This window comes from Haliotis rufescens, unplaced genomic scaffold (assembly GCF_023055435.1).
Source record: "Haliotis rufescens isolate VD_foot unplaced genomic scaffold, xgHalRufe1.0.p SCAF_2, whole genome shotgun sequence".
In the NCBI taxonomy this organism is placed as follows: Eukaryota; Metazoa; Mollusca; class Gastropoda; order Lepetellida; family Haliotidae; genus Haliotis; species Haliotis rufescens.
The window spans coordinates 61,852,025-61,866,473 of NW_025963890.1; the positions used below are offsets into that span (position 1 = coordinate 61,852,025).

General features: G+C 38.9%; 1 protein-coding gene across 9 annotated transcripts in view; it reads left to right on the top strand.

Moving 5' to 3' along the window:
* Nucleotides 1-14,449, top strand: part of LOC124142441 (tyrosine-protein phosphatase Lar-like) — a 483,544-nt gene that overhangs the window by 228,087 nt on the left and 241,008 nt on the right. The window contains exon 1 of one of the 9 annotated variants that reach the window (XM_046510992.2): nucleotides 951-1,351. The exons of 7 other annotated variants lie outside the window; for them this stretch is intronic. The gene's annotated coding sequence lies outside the window, so the exon portion shown is untranslated. Of the gene's footprint in view, nucleotides 1-950; nucleotides 1,352-11,069; nucleotides 11,089-14,449 lie in introns of those variants that run through there. One more of the 9 variants, XM_046511020.2, reaches the window with a different exon arrangement.

The window sequence follows — 14,449 nt, forward strand, 5'->3', positions numbered from 1 at the left end:
TCCATGAGTATTTCCTTGCAAGTGGATCACAAACACTCACGAGGAAGCTGATGCACATCAATGATGAAAGAGTCCATGTTTCTATTGTATATAACCACCCATATCTCCACCTTGTGCCTCATGATTATAAATTATCTGAAATTATTCCGACACTTTGCACTGTGTCTTGTTCCATTTATTGACAAAAAACGTTGTAAAAAAACAACCTTGAATAATGGGTCATCCAGAAGATGGACAACACAAGATGCGACAAGATAATACGGGGAAAAAGTTAATGTGTTCAGCGTACGTGCATTAGATAATGCTTAGAGTTTTTAACCGCATGACCCCTAGGGAGACTGACAGTACATTACGTTGCTCCTATAAACAGTTCCTCTTTTGCAAAGCTAATCATGTCATACACACCAGGGGACACACCATGATTCTCGCATCGGGTCAATTTCACTGATTAAGTTGCAGCAAATAGATAATGACTTTATGGAGAAAATAAGGACAATGTCATTTTCAGCAGGTTTTATTCCTTTCTTGAAATGTCAAGTTATGTATTTGTTGATTAACATGTGAAATTAATTTCTGCTTTTAAAATAGCTTTTTTTTTTACATGTGATCTTATCTGAATTTTTTGAAGCTACAATCATGATGGTTTTTAATTTGTAGCAAATGTAAATCTGGAATTTATTTTCAATATGGTAATATTTCAGAAATTAATAATGTAATTATCATCAAAATGAATATTTCGAAGATTGTTGACTAAAGTGATGACTAATTTGCAAACTGAACCCACCCCTATTTCTTGGTTTGAAATGGTCTGGGTTTTCACCACCAGCGGCTTCACACTACAGACAGATCGACACATGTAGCCGGTTACCAGGGCTTTGTGTTACATGTCGACATTCCCTGCAGCTCTGTTCAATACAACTCACACTCCGGCTACCTGTACAACACAGTGGTTGACTACCTGGCAGTGGAACAATCACCAGCTTCACTCAATATTGGTCACGGAGACCCTCCATAGCCTGTGATTAAGTCAACAATGGGCAGTCACATTGCATAACCGTTGCGGAGGCTGGGGAAGAGGGAGTACGGCACATCAGGCAGGAGTACGAGGACGTCAGACGAGGCGTGGAACTGGTCACGGAGCTATTGTCCGCCATACAGACATCTGTCATTCCTCGTTCCATCCCTCAACTACGATTGGTCCACACGCATAAAAAATTCCTGTGTGTGTCACCATCTTCAAGACAAAGGCTTTGTGCGATTCAGTTATTTGTGCCTTTTGATGGAATTCTTACCATTTTGGATAGTTTTGGATAAAACCCTCTTGTTGGATATTTAACACTGTTTTAGACAGGTAGGTGTTTTCGTTGGATATTTAACACTGCTTTTGGACAGGTAGTTGTATTGGGGGGATGTTTAGCACTGGTTTAGGCAGGTAGGACTCTTGTTCGATAATGTGCCAGTGTGGACAGGTGCCCTCAGTGGAGAAATGTTTTTAGATGTTAACTGTTGTGAATCTCCAGCCACGCACTATAAATAACAGTTGTTAATTTTTAAAAGGTTCACCTGTACCTAAAATAATCAAAGGTATTGCAAGTGATGTTGTCCACTGTGTTGATGCTGTGAATTATGTAACACCACTTTTTAAATTTCTTCACTCAGCTGCATTGTATGAGGAACCAAACTTGTCCTTCACAAAGGACTCATGATCAAATTTAAAGGTGTTTGGTGTGTCAATGACTGTATGTTTATTATTGCCCTCAGTTAGATGTCAGGCTACCTAGTATCTATCATCAATAGCATTATATAGTTGACTACACTAAAATTAACTGGTACTTTCCCAGGGTTATGAATTTGTAAGGGCACCAGAGCATGTAAACTGTTGAAATGTGACGACGTCTTCAATAAATTTTCGGCTCGATTCACCAGGCTGTTGTACATTTGATCAATATCATTAAAGGTTGTGTATGCTGTCAAATATACAGGCCCATGTTCAAATTTGCTTTTCTTCACTGTCACTAGCGTGTGATTGTGTTAAATGGTAAAAAGACATGTTTTGTTGCCGCTGCCTGTGACTTAGCCTGCCGTACTTAGTGGGCGTGTCAGTCCTGTACACTGTGTAGCTTATCTGACAATGGATGGTTTGGACAACAAGCCATGTGATATAATGTTAGTGTAAGACGGCTATTATGTTTGTTTGTCTTCCATTCAGTGTCAGGTTACAGCCTGTAGCCAAGTGCTGGCTGGGATCAATGGACTACAGAATTTCAAAGAAAAGATGTTTTTCTGATCAATTTGTACGTGTGAAGCACTGGCGTCATGCCGCTGCGAGTTATTGTTTGCGTGTGTCGTGAAGATATTCACGTGTGGAGAACCTAGGAAATGAAATTTGACAGGTTTCTGACATACAGCGGAATACAGTTTGCATCGTTTGAGAATGCTCAAATACATACAAATATTATCGAAAATTATTGTCGTGAAAGAGCTCCATAGTTTTTAAGGAAACTAGTTTCAACTACCATATAGTTGAAGCGTTTAACAATGATGGTGCATGTGACAAGTAATATTGATGATGGGGAGGGCCAATGGTAGGCTGAAAATATGAATTATCTTCTTGAAAGTAGAACACTGTTCAAGTAACGTGGAGTATATCTTGAGGATGAAGTAAATGTGGATCAATTGTTGTTAATCAATAGTAGAACTACATAGCAACTGTTATCGCTTCTGGCGACAATGGCGGCCTGTTAGTTCGGATAATTATATATTGCTTTGGGTCTAATGAGTGGGAAAGTTACTTAAATAGAACACATATACAATGCATATTTAAACATATTTATTTCATAATGAAATGGATTGGCAAACGAGCTAATGGCTTATCTAATGCTGCTCCAATACAGAAATATGAGAATATATTTCATGAACTACCTAATGTAAAAAATATTTGCTAGCATAAGATACTAATTCAATATTGTCCATTAAGCAATAATTATTATAAGTTGATAATTGAAGAATATGTGCAGATTGAAATATTTCAATGTTTTCCTGTTCAGATATTTCAACATTACCATATAAAACTGCTTTATGTCATGTCTATGTGTATTATAGTACACATTATTTATCATAAGGGCGTTATGTGGACACACAAATAAGTAATGAATGGTGGCAGTGTCACAAGAGGATGATCATTTGAAATGAATCTATCAGTGTTATGTGAATTGTATTATACAGTGCATAAAACAATAAGCATTGTTCTCACTTAAGATAGATGCTAACATTCCCAGTGCTGTCTAGCCTACTTGTTTGTGCCCTACAATATCCAATCTTTGATCTCTGAATATTAAAAACAAATGATTCAGGGTTGTGATTTAACTGCAAAAAGTAAGAATATCAACTTATACAATAAAAGTATGGTATTGGGATACCAATCATATCGCACCCATAGTATCGGGATATGTGTCGTATCGCAACCTCACCACATCATTGTACCTCTAATAGATACCTAATAGATGTAAACTTGAATTGGATATGTCTCAGAGTTTTAACCAAAGCAGCTGCAGTCTTGGTGTTAAAGTATTCATTCAGGCATTCATAATCAATCCAAAAATACACTACTCAAAAGAAATTAAGAACACTAATTTTTCATATGCCAAAAGTTGATCCGTCATGTCATGACACGTGAACTGTTGTCATAGGATAAGCTCTCATCACATGACTGGTTTGTCCGTCAAGTCATGACAGATCAACTGTAGTCATGAAAAAAATCCAGTGTTCTTTAACTTTTTTTGAGTAGTATATATACTCCAGTGCTGCAATGAATCCAGAGCATTGAATATTTCTATTCGTATGCAGCAGTTAATGGGAAAAACTGTTAATGAGAATGAAATTGCTGAAAAAATGTCATCTACCTTTGAATTCAGGTGTGAAGCTGGGTATTGATTGAGGTGTGATAGTCGATGACAATACCCCCACGACGCTGTGGCAGCACACAGAGTCAAACTGTCCTAACAGTCATTAAATACCCAGCCAGCTTAATTTTGTAAGAGATTACAAATATTGATTTCTGACTGACTAATTGTACACAGTTTGAATTAACTCGCGGATGTTGATTTAGTTTAATTGGGATATAAATGGTTTCACAGTTTTGTTGGTTCTGTACTAATTGGGAAAATGAAATATAAAATTCATAGCATGAGGTTGTTTGAAGGAAATAATTTGGGGTTGATAGGCAAGATACGTTTAATAGGCTCTTTGCTTGGAATGTTTCTAGGTTGAACCAAAGCATGATTATATAGGGTCATTATATGATTTTGTTTCCAACTGTTGGTAGAGATATGGTTTGATGCTGAATTGATTGAAGCGAATAAATTTATGAATTTTATTTGTAATAATCTTCATAAATGTTCTTCATAGTAAAAACATGCACTTTTCAATATGTGTGTCAGAATAAAACATGCAGATTATGATTAAAAGGATATAAGCATTGCTGTATTGATTTTTGGATGAGAATAAAAACGAATGAACATTAACTGGGGAATATCCATATATCACTAGTGTGAAGATAAGTTTGAAGAGGATACAATTACCATGTAATGTTTGTGAATATATGAGGAAGTGCTGGGGCAGTGTATTTACCAGGAGTGATATACGACTGATAACATCCTGTCATGTGACCACGAGTCATTTGTCATGAACTATACAGCGCCAGTGGCAGGTTTTATTCCCACTTTCTGCATGTTGGCTGTGGCATCAGGTACATATACAGCAATGAATAAAACAGCAGCTGCCTCAGGCTGGACATTGTGGTGGAGATCTGAGGATTATTATATTATGCATATATATAACCCAGGTATCCAGGTACTAGTATTTGCTCAAATGCGGTTTTATTTGTTCCCCGACCAGTGGACCCGTTTGCATTCCAGTTTTATCATTCTCAACTCCTTTGGGAATATGCAACCCAAACTTCTTGGAGCGCAAGAAGGTTCTACATCCACCTCACATAACAGATACCCATTCCCATTTGAACAAAGTCACTTGTCCAGGGTGACACCAAACGTTTTGACACTTGTGTTTCGGGTGTATGTACATATTCGTGTTTCTGTAAACACTGTTGGTCTCAAGGCTGAATAAGAACCCAGTCACGAGCGGATATGATCTCAGCACCTGGTGCCGAGTGCTGGTGTCTTGATGGGGATGACATGGTACAGGGGGGATGGAAGATATATTGCTCTGATAGGCTGGATGAGTCTATAGTGAATGGTGTTATACCACAGTGGGCATTAATAAAACTTTTATCTTGAGGTTAGTTAGAAGTAGGAACTGAGCCATTACCCCAAGCTAGGATGATGTTGGCGATGTTGTTGATGGTGTTACTGATCTTGAGGTGGTGGTGATGCAGCTGTTGAGATGATCTTTGTGCTGTTCTGTGTAAGTGATGAGATGGCGTCAATGTTGTTGTTACTATGGATATGCATGGTGTTGATGCTTTGGATATGCTGTTGGTGGTTCAGCTGTTGAGATGGTGTTGGTGCTGTGGAGATGGTGTTCCATGGTGGTGTTGATGCTGGTGAGATAATCTTAGTGCTGTTGCTGTTGAGATGGTGTTGATGCTTTGGATATGCTGTTGAAATGGTGGTTCGGCTGTTGAAATGGTGGTTCGGCTGTTGAAATGGTGTTGGTGAAGTGGAGATGGCGTTGGTGATGTTGATGCTGATGCTGTGGAGGTGATGTTGATGCTGGTGAAATGGTGTTAGTGCTGTGGAAATGGTGATGGTGCTGTTGATGCTGGTGAGATGGTGTTGGTGATGTTGAGATGGTGATTCCTGGAATGATGAAAAGTGTCCCTTGCTGAACCAGCTAAAGCAGCAGTAGCAGCAGGAGTATAAATACATTACTGTCAGTGGACAATGATACCCAACTTGATCTGGTTCAAAATAATACAAATTTATATCAAGAAGTAGTCATATAGCCCAGTTTTATTAGGCATCCCTTACTGCTGCTTGCACAAGGCAGTCAAGTGCTCATTGTATGAACTTGCAGAAACACTGCCAACGGCCTTATTACCTTGATGAAATATGGCCAATCTCAGGAATAGCCCATGTTGGCACAGTCAAACACAGCAGTTTATAGAGCAGATCATTGGCTGGAGATCAGTGTGTACGTTCCTCGCTCACGTCATCCATCATCAAATAGAGCAGAGGCAATAACTGAAATTAATTACCAGCATAGCCAGATAGTGCCTCCATCTTGTGTGTTCATATCTCCCGAATGCTGATAAATGCTGATAAATCGCCTCTGTTGTGTGAGCATACACTAATCTACGTGTCTTATTGTTGGAGAAGGGCTTTTAACAAAGTCGCCAACATGTCCACTGAAGAAATTTACATGCATTTGTGAATATCGATTGCTGTTGATGTCATAATTATTTTTATGGATTTCTTGTTAACTTCGTCATGGGATTAGTTAATTGTCGGTCATGGTTTAGAGAAAGTAGACAAGTGTATGTGGTCGTGATGAAGTTTATTGCTTTTACAATGTGATATCTTTAGGTTTTAGAATGAACATTAATCCTTCATCTTTAATGATTTCTGCGAGTGAAAGGTTGTTTTACGGTGAAGTCATCACTAATCCAGCTATAATCCAGCTCCACCAAACCAGCCTGTGTATGATCGAGGCCAGGGAAACAGTTGTCCAGAGCATATATCGGCACGTTGACGTTGTGTTGTCATGGTTACACATTGTGACCACTCAATCCACATTTCAGCTTTTTAAGTCTCATATTATAAGCATTGAAGCTTTAAGGGCATTCATATCCGTGTCTCACAAGTCACAGATTATATGGAATGGAATGGGTAAAGCTGTCGCTATGATCCATATCAAAATATACAGAATCATGTTTTGTGTTTTGTTGAAGTACAACCATGATGAAGAATATTATTATTCTCCTTCCTCATGCTCTGGTGAAGGTGATAGGGTAGCCAAGTGGTTGAAGCAGTGGCTTGTCGACTTGAAGTTTGGGTTTGATTCTCTAGATAGGTACAATGTGTGAATCCCATTTCTGGTGTGCCTCTGTCATGTTTGGGCTGGAATAACATGGAGAATCCTACTCACTCACTCAGCCTGTGATATATTGTATACAACATTTCTCTCAACAATGAAATCTCTGTCAGCTTCACTAAAACCCTGGAAGAAAATAACAAGTTGCATTGTTAGATTTAGCATGTTTTTGTAAATCACCTCAATAAATCTTGGGCTTGCAAACACTCTGAAACTGATGGAAGAGAGGACACAATTGTTTGTTTTCTTTCAATTTGCACTGAATGAGCAGTATTGATGTATGGCACCCACGACCGACCTTGTGGTGGATTACCTCCCTTGCTGTCAGTACAGATTCTCTTGTATTCAATATGGAATAATGTCACAGATATCCCTGATATTGATATATTACATTTGGTGGTTTTTTTTGGCAAAGGTTTGTTTTGTTTGTTTGTTTCTTCTTCTTTTTAACTTATTTTGGGTTACTTGTATTCTTTTTTGAAAACTTGCCATGGAAATAGTTTGAAGTTCCAATATTTGTCCAACCAATATTACAAAGAAATTCTGCCAACTTTATGTATCATCATAGTTTATGCTTCAGAAGTGTATTTCCACATTTCAATTGTGTTTAATTCGATTTTGACAAGCCAAGTGTTTACGACATTCTCATGAAAATTGTACACATTGCATGACGACCCAATGTGGTAAAGACCCAGGACTATTTTGGACTTTCTTCCGATATGCATCATCTCAGACTCATACAGTTGGGGCTATCCATATATCCTATCGACATGGTCTTCTCTTTTGGTAAGTTTGTTTGATTATCATCAGGATTTGTGAGGGTTTGTTTCCTCGTAAACTGCTTATTTGATGAGTTATTAAAGTGTACCAGTCTTACAGCTCGGAGATTATGGGTCGGTCACAAATGTTCACTAGGAAGCCAGAGACTATTTCAGCTGGAAGATCCAGTCTTCCTAAATGTCATCTCTGAGGGAATCCACCTCAAGTCCCAATAACCTGGTAACTTCTGACAAAATCCCAGCTACATAATGTCCTCTGTACTGTCTTAAATATTGATGGCCGTCTGCAAATTGTGCTGGTAATCATCACGCGATCCTTGATGATGTATGAAATGTCGGCAGTATTCTTGAGACTGTAGATGTGCCTTATCTAGAAGAGTGATATATTGATTCTTTGAGAGGTCTTCTGATGCCTGTACTACTGGCCGCACTTCTCAGGCTGATAAATCTCCTCCAGCGATGACTCATGACTGTAGTGCCTCGTCCAAGTCGAACCAACCTATCCAAAATTATGCCAATGCAGTTCTGCAATCTTTCATTCGTTTTGTAGGAAGGAGATTATGACATAAAAAGTTTGGATATTGATGAGCTGTAATTGAGGTGTTATAGGAATCGTTTCAAATCAATTGAATGGTGGCAGTGAAGAATATTCACCCACTCTCTGCTGGGGTGTGAATTCAAATAATGGATTTGAAAGAGAAACCAAGTACGACAACGTAAAAAGATGGCAGGATAATTTACTGCTTCAGTATGTTACCATGGCAACTGATTAGATTGTGGTAAAAAATTGGGTCAGATTTCAAATGAAGTAAATTTTTTCCGTCACTTATTGAATGATGTGTAAATGCAAGATATTGAAGCGTCATTGGAACTTTCACAAAAGTGATATTAGGAAAAGATTTGCAGCTTCACAAATACTATGAGAGACATTTTGATAGGTTGTGAATGAAAGATGGATTATTTATGATAGAGCAACAAATATGGAAGGAATAATATAGTTGATATGATCTTAATGGGATTGGAGCTTCTTCCAAAAATGGCAGTGGACAATCTGTTGCGTAGTGACTTTCGAAACATCAGAGGGTGTCGTATTGAACATTTTGCCTTACTCATTCACTCACTCAACAGGATTAGTAAGGTTTCATGCTGCTTTTAGCAATGTATTCTAGCAATAGCAGGGGACACCAGAAATGGGCGTCACACATTGTGACCATGTGAGAAATCAAACCCAGAACAACGTGATTACAGAAGGGCAGTCCACCATTTGTATTGCTGGAATAATCTTGAAGTGGCATAGAACTCACAACACTCCCATGATGACGAGTAATGCCTCAAGAAGATAAGGCAGCCAGACTCACAGACTTGTCGACCCGTGAAGATTCCGGGGTAGAATAGGTCTTCAGCAACCCATACTTGCCGTAAAAGGTGACTAACAGGATCGGGTGGTCAGGCTCGCTGACTTGGTTGATGCATGTCATCGATCCCAATTGCGTGGATTGATGCTCATGATATTAATCACTGGATTGTCTGGTCCAGACTCGATTATTTACAGACTGCAATCATATAGCTGGAATATTGATGAGTGCAGCGTTAAACAACAAACCAAACCAACCAACTCACAGACTTGTCTGCTTGCATGTTCACATGCGTCACAGTTGTGGATTGTGCTTTCTGTCATCGGTTAGCCTGGTCAAGAAATTATTATCTTACAGGCAGCCGTGATCCAGCTTGAATATCGTTGACTGCAACATAAACCACACAAAGAAAGATATTATTATGGAGACTTTCTGTCCAAATTAGATTGATGAGCTGTGGTATGACTGTAGTATTGCATGTGTATAGCCCCAAATTATCCTTCGCTCATTTTGTGGCCAGAGGTCTAACATATCCATCCAGGGTATTAGACCCATGCCAGTCCAGTGTGTCCCTCCATGGTATAAAAGTCCAGGGTATCAGTCCAGGGAATCAGTCCTGCACATATCATATGTGAATTAAAAGACTTAATGGAATAATTAGGTAAGCACATGTATTAAGAATAATGTTTAACATTCTCAGACCTTTATCCAAAGTAACTAATTGCCAAAAAACCTAAATACAAATATGTTTCTGACGGCGTCTGCAGGATTTATTTCTCTTAATTCTGATGGCATATTGATTAGATATGCATTTTGTGGTAGTCAGGTTTACTAAATAGCACATTAGTATCAGCAACTCTGTGTGAAGTTTGATGTTATGTCAGACATTAATGTGGAAATTGGTTGCACACAGCTGGCATGTCAGCATGCACCAATATATTTGTGATTATATATCAAAGATAATTAGAACTTGTGTGAGAAAATGTCACTTTCTGTTTCTAAGAACAGTGCAAATCAAATATTGATGCATGCATACCCCCGGGACGACAATCTCACCAGATTGTAGCCTCACAGATAAGCCGTCAAAACAAAGGGGAGACAACTGTGCCCTGTTGTTTGTTGGGTGTGTTTAGTTTAATTTAGTGACTAAACTGAAAACAAGGGTTCAGCTGCATAGTGATTTTTGTATAAGGGAACATCTATTTGAGTTTGGGTAGTTGGGGTGTTCATATGAATAGTTTGTTCAGAAATATGCCAAAAATGAATAGTTTGTTGGCAGTGGTAAAGAAACAAATAGATTGGGGGGGGAGGGGGGGGGGGGGGGTGTTGAAATACCCCAAAATCCAAAAAAAGTGATAACATAAGAGTGAAAATTAATAGGTTATTGATGTTTTTCAGTAACTATATACTTTATTGGATATAGCTTGGGAAAAAATTGCATTATTCTCAAAGGAAATCCCCACCCCCCTACGAAGTTAAATCTTTTTTCAGAAATGGTCTTAGCGCCACGTCATTTTGCAGCTGTTGAAGTCTGAACTGATATTTGGTGTTATGGTTATCATATTTACACATGGTGTAAATATGTAATATGAACATAGTGAATTCATTCATATACAGTAATATATTTAATATCAGCCATTCTTTAGAAAAAGCATTCGAAAGAAGAGAAGTGATGAAACAGGATTGATTTATTGTTTGTCAATAATCTAGTATTTCCTGTCAATAGAAGTACAGAAAAACTAATGATGATGAAATATGTTTGAATTACATGCAATTGTTATGTAGGCTGTGCATGCTGGAGTGGCAGCTGGCCTAAGTGTGATATACATACCTTATAACACACAAGCTATAGGACATTGCATCACATCGGCTCACAGCCCGGACGGAGCATAGCCTGCAGACAGGTTGGTAGCTGCTGCTCTGCTATGATTTTATTATGATGGTTATTTATCATGTTTACTTTTAGCTTATTTAAGTATCATGCACACACTGATTACCAAAATGAAATGCAGGTATGCGTTGCTTTCACTTCTCTTATTTTTTAAATATTTTTTTTTAAAAAGAGCTAGAAATTATTTCCAGTTTACCTAAATCTGGTGAGAATTTATAATTAGACATTTGTACAAAGTACAAAGCATCCAATAGCTTCCTATTTGCTGAAAATGGTGTAAATCCTCTAAATTCCGCATCTTTGAATATATTTTTTAATTGTAAGAACATTGTGGTCTCAGGGAAGGAAAGGAAGAGTATGGCAGCAAGATGTAACAAATTGTTTCTCAGAAACAAAGTTAGGTGTCAATACTATTAATAATGCTTTTAAGACTGTCAAGAAGGTTGCTTATTTTGCTGTATGCCTCAAGGCAGTTAACAACTTACACCAAGGCAGTTAACAACTTACACCAAGCCAGTTAACAACTTACACCAAGCCAGTGTACATCCTTAACCTGGAACATGAATTAATTTAGGGGTGAATTGATACTAAACAGGTGTTTTCACCATGTTATACATCACTTACACCCCTCCCCACATGTGTTCCTGGCAGCCTTTCATGTTCTCCTCCAAAGTTTATACATAAATTCGAAATAATTTGAAGGCAAACTCGACCCCTCTCCCAATATTCCTCATAGGAGCGTGAATCTTGCCGCTGACATCGTTCCTCCGTGTGTCTGTGTTGGGACGTTGGCATCTGTGAAGGCCAGGTGTGGTGGTGTCCGTCCCAATCTGACGTGCTGACATGTCACATGTTCGTGTCAAGAACGGGGATTAGTTGTCACTGGTTAGTAGCTCCCTCTTGTGACAAGGTTTTCGTAGCCGTCGTCATTTTGGATGGAGGTTAGTTTACTGCTATCGTTAGTTTAAGGGATGGAATTTCGTCTTGCCAATCAGTTGAGGATGGAATAGTTTGGGGATGTTTTGTAGGATGCGTTATGACAGTTTATTTTGTTTATTTCTTTTTTTATAATGTGATTGGTACACTTTTTTCCATCTGTTTGTTGGTGATACATGCTACAGAGATAGACTGTAGCTATAAAAAAAATGTTTTGAAGAAGGACCTGGATTTAGAAAATTATAATTTGTTTGAAAAGTTAAATTTTATATAATAAAAGAATTTAATATCCCAAATGGATTTATGACAGGTCATGGGTATAATGAAACAGTTTAACATATTGTGACATACCTATTTTTCAAGGAATATATTTTGTTTGAAATAAAAGGGCACAACTCATTAAAAACAAGAAACAACAACAAAAATGATTAAATTTTGCTTTTATGTTCCACTGGAGTCATTAGGACTGTTAATGTGTAATTGTATGAGGTCTACAAGTCAAATGTATCCCTGTGAAAAATTGTTTAGGATCCTTAAAGTTCACATAAAACTATCCCGACTGCTTAAGACGAAAAGGTTTGTTTGTTTAGGTCTTATGAACTTACGGTGAAGTCTCCACAATGTCGCTAACTGACTAGCCAGTTATCAGAAAAAGCTGCCATTTGTTAAATGTGCATCAACTGCTGCTTTAGAGCTGTGTCTCGTGGATGTCGTGGAAACACTCTGGGGGTAAATGTTGTCATCTGGGCAGACTGTAGACTTGCTTTAGTGCACAATGTGGAACATCATATTACAGTGCTGGAGTCCATTAAAGTTGTGAATACCGACAGCAGTGGTGTGTGGCAGTTATTACCTGGCGGAGATTACCTGGATCCTGTTACTGCAGTCAGGTAGCAGCCATTATCAGAGGGTACTCACTACTCCGGGTCTGGGGGGCCGGCCCTCCAGGGAAGCCTGGCACTGCCTCTGGGGTTGGGGCAGGAGGATTCCTTGCTTCATGCTTGGAGATTAATATGGAGGTCGGGGGTACAATGAATGCTGAGTGTGGATTATTCTTGGGTGGTGATCGTGAACCTCAAGGATTTGGGGAGATTGTACCAGTAGGGACAAGTTCCACGAAATGATCTAGGCTATGGCTGTGGGAGTTTTATGTTAAGTTCGTGCAGTTATGTCGGCTGTAAAGCAAAGATTGCTTTGTGGCATGGGACCTGGCTGTTGTAGTGTGTCATCATGTTCAGACTGTATCGTGACACTGTATGTTCCATGACTAGTACAAACAAACACATGTACATGCATATCGTTATATTAGTGCAATAATTCCTTTGCCTCACATAACTGATAACAAGTTTGTCGTGATACAGATAGAGTATTGCTGACTGCAGTGTAAAACAACATTCACTCTCTCACAAAATTCATCATGCTCACAGATCTTAAGAATGTCAAAAAAAATTCTTTTGCAAATATAAGGATATTTCAAGTTAACTGTGTGCAGCTAGATTCGTGGAGTGCAGTCTTTGTAGATTTTTTTGGAGACATGTGTTCACTGAGGAAAAGTATACATCCTAGCTCAGAAAAACATGCAGTACAACTGTATGCATGTATGCATTGTAAGGCTGTGGATTACAGCAGTGTAACGCGAGTGCTGCCTGACACAGCCACTGGAAGAAAAACAGGGATGATTTTGCACAATTTTCCAATGGCTCTTTGTTGTTTAGTTTAGTTAGAGTAAACAGTATACAAGAGCACAGTGTCCATTACTGGCAATACCCGCACATAATGTGCGGCATGCGAGACATGTTTGTGGATATATTACAGTGGTGTCCATGTAGGTATTTGAGAATTGTAGAGACGGTGTAGCAAGGCCGTGTTTACTATCAACATGGACAAGGATGCCGGTTGTTTTGTTTGCCGGTTGTAGAGTTCACAGGGAGACGGGTAGGCATGCTGGTCGGGGCAACTGGAATCAGTGGCATCCGAGAGGAATTGGTCTGTGTGGTGTCGGATGTAAAACGCTTAGGTGAGAATGGGACACACTCTACAAAGGCTAAAGGGGATTAGAAGTCATGGGGATTATGGGTCGGTTGTAAGAGGCGACTTTATGGATCTGGTTGTCAGGCTCGGTGACTGTGTTGATTGCATGTCATCATACCACGACGGTGTTGATCGTTGCTCATAGTATTAATCACTAGATTGTCTGGATGAGATGACTCAACAGACAGCCGTCATATAGCTGGGATATTAAATAGTGCCATGTAAAACACACACACACACACACACACACACACACACACACACACACACACACACACACACACACACACACACACAAAAGAGTGACAATTTCTTACAAAAATGGTTGTCAGTTGTTACCTTTTTTCAGAAGTATGGCCTTTCTGATGCCTATTATGTCACACTATTTCCTGAGTGTCTACCTCTTT